Raw genomic sequence first — 5413 nt, forward strand, 5'->3', positions numbered from 1 at the left:
TAATACACCAAGATTGCATACTTCTTATCACAAGAAGTCCTTTGCATAAATATCATGCCTTCACATAAAATACTACTAGGTTAGCTAAGACCAGAATTCACATTTCCAAGTTAGAGTAAACATCTAGGATATCAGCCCTAATTGGACAAGTAATTATTTTGCAATGAAAATAATTCTTTCCTTCAATTCCACTATCCTGCTTCATTAGAACATGATTAACTCTATTTCATATAGTCTGTACAATCTTTTGAGGTTATACACATCATCACCAATATGTATACTATCTCCATGTAACTTTTATTGACATAATATGACATCTACAACATGTGATAAACAAAACAATACACTGCCGTAAAACAAATTCTATACTTAGACAATTTTTTTGATAGCCAAAAAATAAGTATCCTTATTTTTGAGGTTTCCTTTCAACATGTACATCATGTGTTACCATTAATGACAATAATTACTTATTAATATTAGGCAGTTGTTGATAGGTCCCTATCACAACATCATTGAAATTTTTAGTTAAGACTTTAGAGTCCATGTTGTCATCTTTGAATTGCAGGATTCCTATAGGGTTAATACCATGCATTTCAGCGATTTCAGTTTCCATAGATTGCATTTCTTTAATGGCTCCTTTGTAAATTGATTCCTTCCAACCCATATTTCTCTTTATTCCAACCCATATTGCTATTTAGAATGAAAAACATGCATGAGTCCACCGCTTTCATGGGATTTTCATTCACAAACTTCAACACTGTGTATTTTTCAACCTTATGAACTTGGAACACAATTTGGTTGGCATCGATTCTAATTAGCCTCACATACTAGCACAAGGGTTTGAATTTCATCTAACAACACCCCCCTTCTGCATATGTGGTAGTAAAATAAAGAATGAATTTACTACCTTCTTTCATTATGGATGCCACCCATTCTTGTACTCGATCCAAGAGTAATGTGCCCTTTTGCATTTTCTTAACCAACTGTTGACTGTTTGAGGAATTGGGATCAAAAAATTGGGGAGTCTTAACCAATGGAAGAGTGTCCAAATTCATTAGTGGATCTATATAGGCAGCCATAGTGATTACCAATGCCTTTAGCTCTTTCTTCTCTTTGTTATCCTTTTCTAATTGAGTCAACATGTGGTCTATAGAAAATTTGAAGAAATCATTACCAATACCTCTAGTAATGGCCCCCAATTATATAGTGGTGATCTTAAAGCCTTTAGCGTCAATTTCTCTAGATTCATATTTCCTTTTGTATGTATCCACTTCTATTATTACCTTTCCAATTACTAGGTCCTTGATCAAGTGTACATCACTCTTCATCTTTTTACTCTTAGAATCATGGGTTGCATATTTGGTTATGATATCTTTAATAGGTGTAGACACAAGCTGTAGATTTCATTTCTTGCTGACTAAATTAGACAACCATAATGGGATAGTAGAAGTAGTGATCACCCCTTGACCTCCCCTAGGAGGATTCATGAATTTAGGTTGATCTGACTTAGGAGCTTCTATTAACTATACATCACCATTTGGAATATTCAAGAACTTGAGTTCCTCTCCTAGACCTTGTCCCTAAGTCACAATCTTCTCCTTCTAAATCTCCTATTACATGAGTGCATCAGATTTAGTTTTGGACCTAGTTGTAGGGGCCATGGTTTGTTTGGGAGATGGTGTTCTTTTCTTCTTACTAGGGGCCAAAGTTCTGCTTGCAACATGAGATGAAATTGGAATGTCAAAGGTTAATGTTTGAGAGAAAGAAACCACTTTTTGGGACTTTTCAGTTTGTTTTTCATTGATAGCCTTCATGTTTCTTCTTCTTAACTATTTATCTGTGTAAGTGAGAATAGATTTGATTCTCAATTTCATATCATCTTCTTCACCTTTACTCTAGTCTACCTCCAATTTTTTTAGTTCACCTGCTTCCTCTCATCGTAGGTCAACAATATTTGAACCATCCTCAACTACTCCTTCCAATTGAAACTTCAATTTGAGAGAATTGATTTGTAAAAGTGTCAATCTTGAATGATCCTTCTTTATCACTTCTTCCTAATCATTACAATCTTGCCACATATCTTCTAAATGTGGAACCATGGGTGACTAACCCTTCAAACCAAGTGTTTTAGTTGCAAACCCTTTGCTATCAAAATTTCTCCTTCCCTAGTAGGATCTAAAATTAAAACTAAGCAAGTTGCTTCCAACCACTAAGGCATTGATCATGTTGCTACAAGTTAAAGAACCAATTTTAATAGGAAAAAGAGACTCCCACTCTTCCTAAGGTAGATTTTCTTTTATCACTGAAAATAACTATCTACAAATCTTAGCTACAATAAAATAGTCTAAAGCATATCAAGGTAGTTTCACTGGTTCTTCTTCAAATCCCCCTATCTGTAAATATGTAAACTTAGGAAATTGAATAATATAGATCCCATAAGTTTGAATTATCTTTTGGGCCTTTGGGGATATCTTCGGCATCGATTCTTTTTGGACATTTAATTGCACTATATCTATCAGCACATCATGTATTTTTTGAAAATCTTCTAACACTCTATCTCTCTAGAGTAGGGGATAGTACTAGTAGATAGTTACATCTTCATTCCAAGTTTCATGAGGGAGAAAAATAATATTTTTGATAGATGCAATGCAATAGGTCAGATAAGAAGACATGTGGAAATCTTCTCTAGACACCTTAGCATGTTTAAGTTGACTTCTCAATTAACTAGCTATTAGTTTAGCCCAATCTAACAAATGTTCTCCTTTCAGAATGATTTCTACTTAACTATACATCCAATCCTCAAAGAAGAAAACATCTAAAGAATGTTTAACCCAGTGCAATTAAACCATGAGGTCATTAACATGAGGCTTCATATGATCCTTGGTGATTATTTTGAGTGGTCTTGAGCTACTCTTATAATTTGTCTCTATCCACTTCCTAGCCAACATGTTACAGTATTTGTCTAGACTTTCTTGATACTCAATTAGAGACTAGGCAAGGCTAAAAGTAGCAAAGGTACACTTGAGTAGAAACAATACTAATGAAATAGTTTCCCTAGAGATGGACAACACTAGTTCCCCATATATATTCAAAATACTCTTGGTTCTCACATCATAGTGGTCAATACACAACTGAAGTAGTTCAAGACTCAAAAGGGCAAGGGAAAAAGTTGTAGCTTCAATCAAAGAACTTGTTAAAATCTCTAAAAAACCATTAACTTCGTCAGCTTGCTCAAGAAAATTTTCTTGCAACTTCTCAACTTTGACACCTTCCAAATTAGTATCAAAAATGATAGGCTTCCTACATTCTAAATTAGAAATATTCTAGAAGAAATGCAGAACAAACTTATTCTAAGAAAAGGAAATAAAATCCCAAAATTGCTTTGTTCTTCAAAACATAGATAGATGAAAGAACAAGGAATTTCTTGTATTCTCACCTGTAAATTGCTAAGAGAAAACCAGACCTCTTTTCTTCACTTATAGCTACTCCTCCTTTGATTCACCTCTTCACATGATAAAACAATCAAATGAGAAACTTATGCCTTAAAAGGAAAGGAGACATACCAGTGAAAATATCACCTCATAATGAGGTATTCATGTTGATTTTATTGCGGCCTGATTTGCACGCTTGAAACTATGAAGTGACACCTTCATTGAATGATCACCATTTGCATATGTCCTTGAAATAATTGCCAATTTCTAACAAATAATCTAACTCCTAGATGAAAGATTTTCTTTTTTGATCATGATGACAACCAATCTTTCATTTCAAACAAAATTAAATTAGACAATATCTTCAATCATTATTTCTAACATCTCAATCAATTTCTCAGGAACCGGTCATCCTTGGAGAATCATTAATACTTGTGCTCAAAAACCTTTAGTAATAGAACTACTTTGAACTAATTCAAATTGATGTTCAAAGAGGTTTGAAGAGGTTCAAACAAACATCTTCATTATAGTTAGCAGGTCCCACTTTGTAGAAAATGACTAGTATCAAAATCCTTTGGTTTAACTACTTTGAACTACTTTGAACCAAGGTTCAAAGAGGTTCAAGACATGATCACATGATTAATCTCTATATGAAAATCCTGGTGATATTCATAAGATATGAGACCAAGAAGGGTTTGTTCAATGTATGATTTTGGGCTTCAAAGGAGGCCGAAGAAAAGTTAAAATATGGTGACTCAAAACTAAGGCTAACATAGCATATTGTGTAAATGTGGTCTATAATTGTGCCCTTCTAAATAAATTATCATACATTTATTGAATATTTTTACTACATAAAGCTAGTGACTTCTGGGACATGTGGTAAGTTGTTACACAATGTAGCACTAATCTCACGTATGCATTTGAAATCCTACAAAGAAATTATTATGCTATATCCTCACCTAAAAATATAGTACCAAGTCCATTATCTCTGTAGGGATCTCCATTGACATCACTAATAAAAGAAAGTTCTACACCCTCCAAAAATAAGATTGCCCCACCTTCTACACTAATGATTACAAAAATGACAACTAGAAAATAGTTTCAAGTTGTGATAATTCCACTTCCTACAAAGCCTTCTTATTAGTAGTTTGTTTCATCATGTGAGAGGGATATAACACTAGATGTGATCCATGTGCAAATAATCATGGAAGCAATTTTCTCTACAAGTGCAAATGTGTACAAATTTGGTGCTAGAAGCCTTCATATTGTTCCATTGATGGATACCATATGGGATGAATGACATAGGATGGAAGCTTTAAAATTATATTACAAGGTTTTGCCTACAAAGAAATCATAAAGTGTACATAGTAGTATGTTTGACATCCCTCTTCACTAATGAATATTTCATAAGTGCATTATTTCTTACTCTACATAATTCTTTTTTTGGCAACACACAAGACATTTAGGATGATGTTTCCTATAGTATTTGAATGAAAAAGTATTAATGCATTTAATTTGAGCAAGGTAATATAAAGTTTTGTAAAGTATGAGGAATAAATGATATCAAATAGTTATGAATTTTTAAAAATGGAATAAGTGTGTTAAAAACATGAACATTGAATTAAAAAAAATGTAATAAATTGATATTATTGTCAATTAAGCTAACTCATATTGATGCTTTTATTGAGTGTTCTATCATTATTTCTATTGGTTTCTTATCAAGGAATTTAACTCTAAATAGAATATGTGGAACTTAATCAAACCTATTTATAATTTAGTGAGTTACTTTGTACGACAATCAATTTATTTTAATATAAATTTTAACCTTATTTCTTGCAAGTTTTAATGTAAATTAGCTAATTGCTAAATTAATTAATACAATTGAATTCAACTTGAAACATTATTTAACTCCCCAAAAAAATATAGTAGCACTCTCTTTGTATTTTTAATTGAGAAGTTACTAAATACCCATTTCAAAGTTG

At 32.6% G+C, this 5413-nt stretch overlaps 1 pseudogene; it reads left to right on the top strand.

Annotated features, from left to right (window-relative positions):
- Window positions 1-4219: 4219 nt before the first annotated feature.
- Window positions 4220-4988, top strand: LOC149553801 (retinoblastoma-related protein-like; annotated as a pseudogene).
- The last annotated feature ends 425 nt before the right edge of the window (window positions 4989-5413 follow it).

The sequence above is a fragment of the Cupressus sempervirens genome, chromosome 6 (genome assembly GCF_028749045.1).
Source record: "Cupressus sempervirens isolate cs-2001-9-10 chromosome 6, ASM2874904v1, whole genome shotgun sequence".
Taxonomy (NCBI): Eukaryota; Viridiplantae; Streptophyta; class Pinopsida; order Cupressales; family Cupressaceae; genus Cupressus; species Cupressus sempervirens.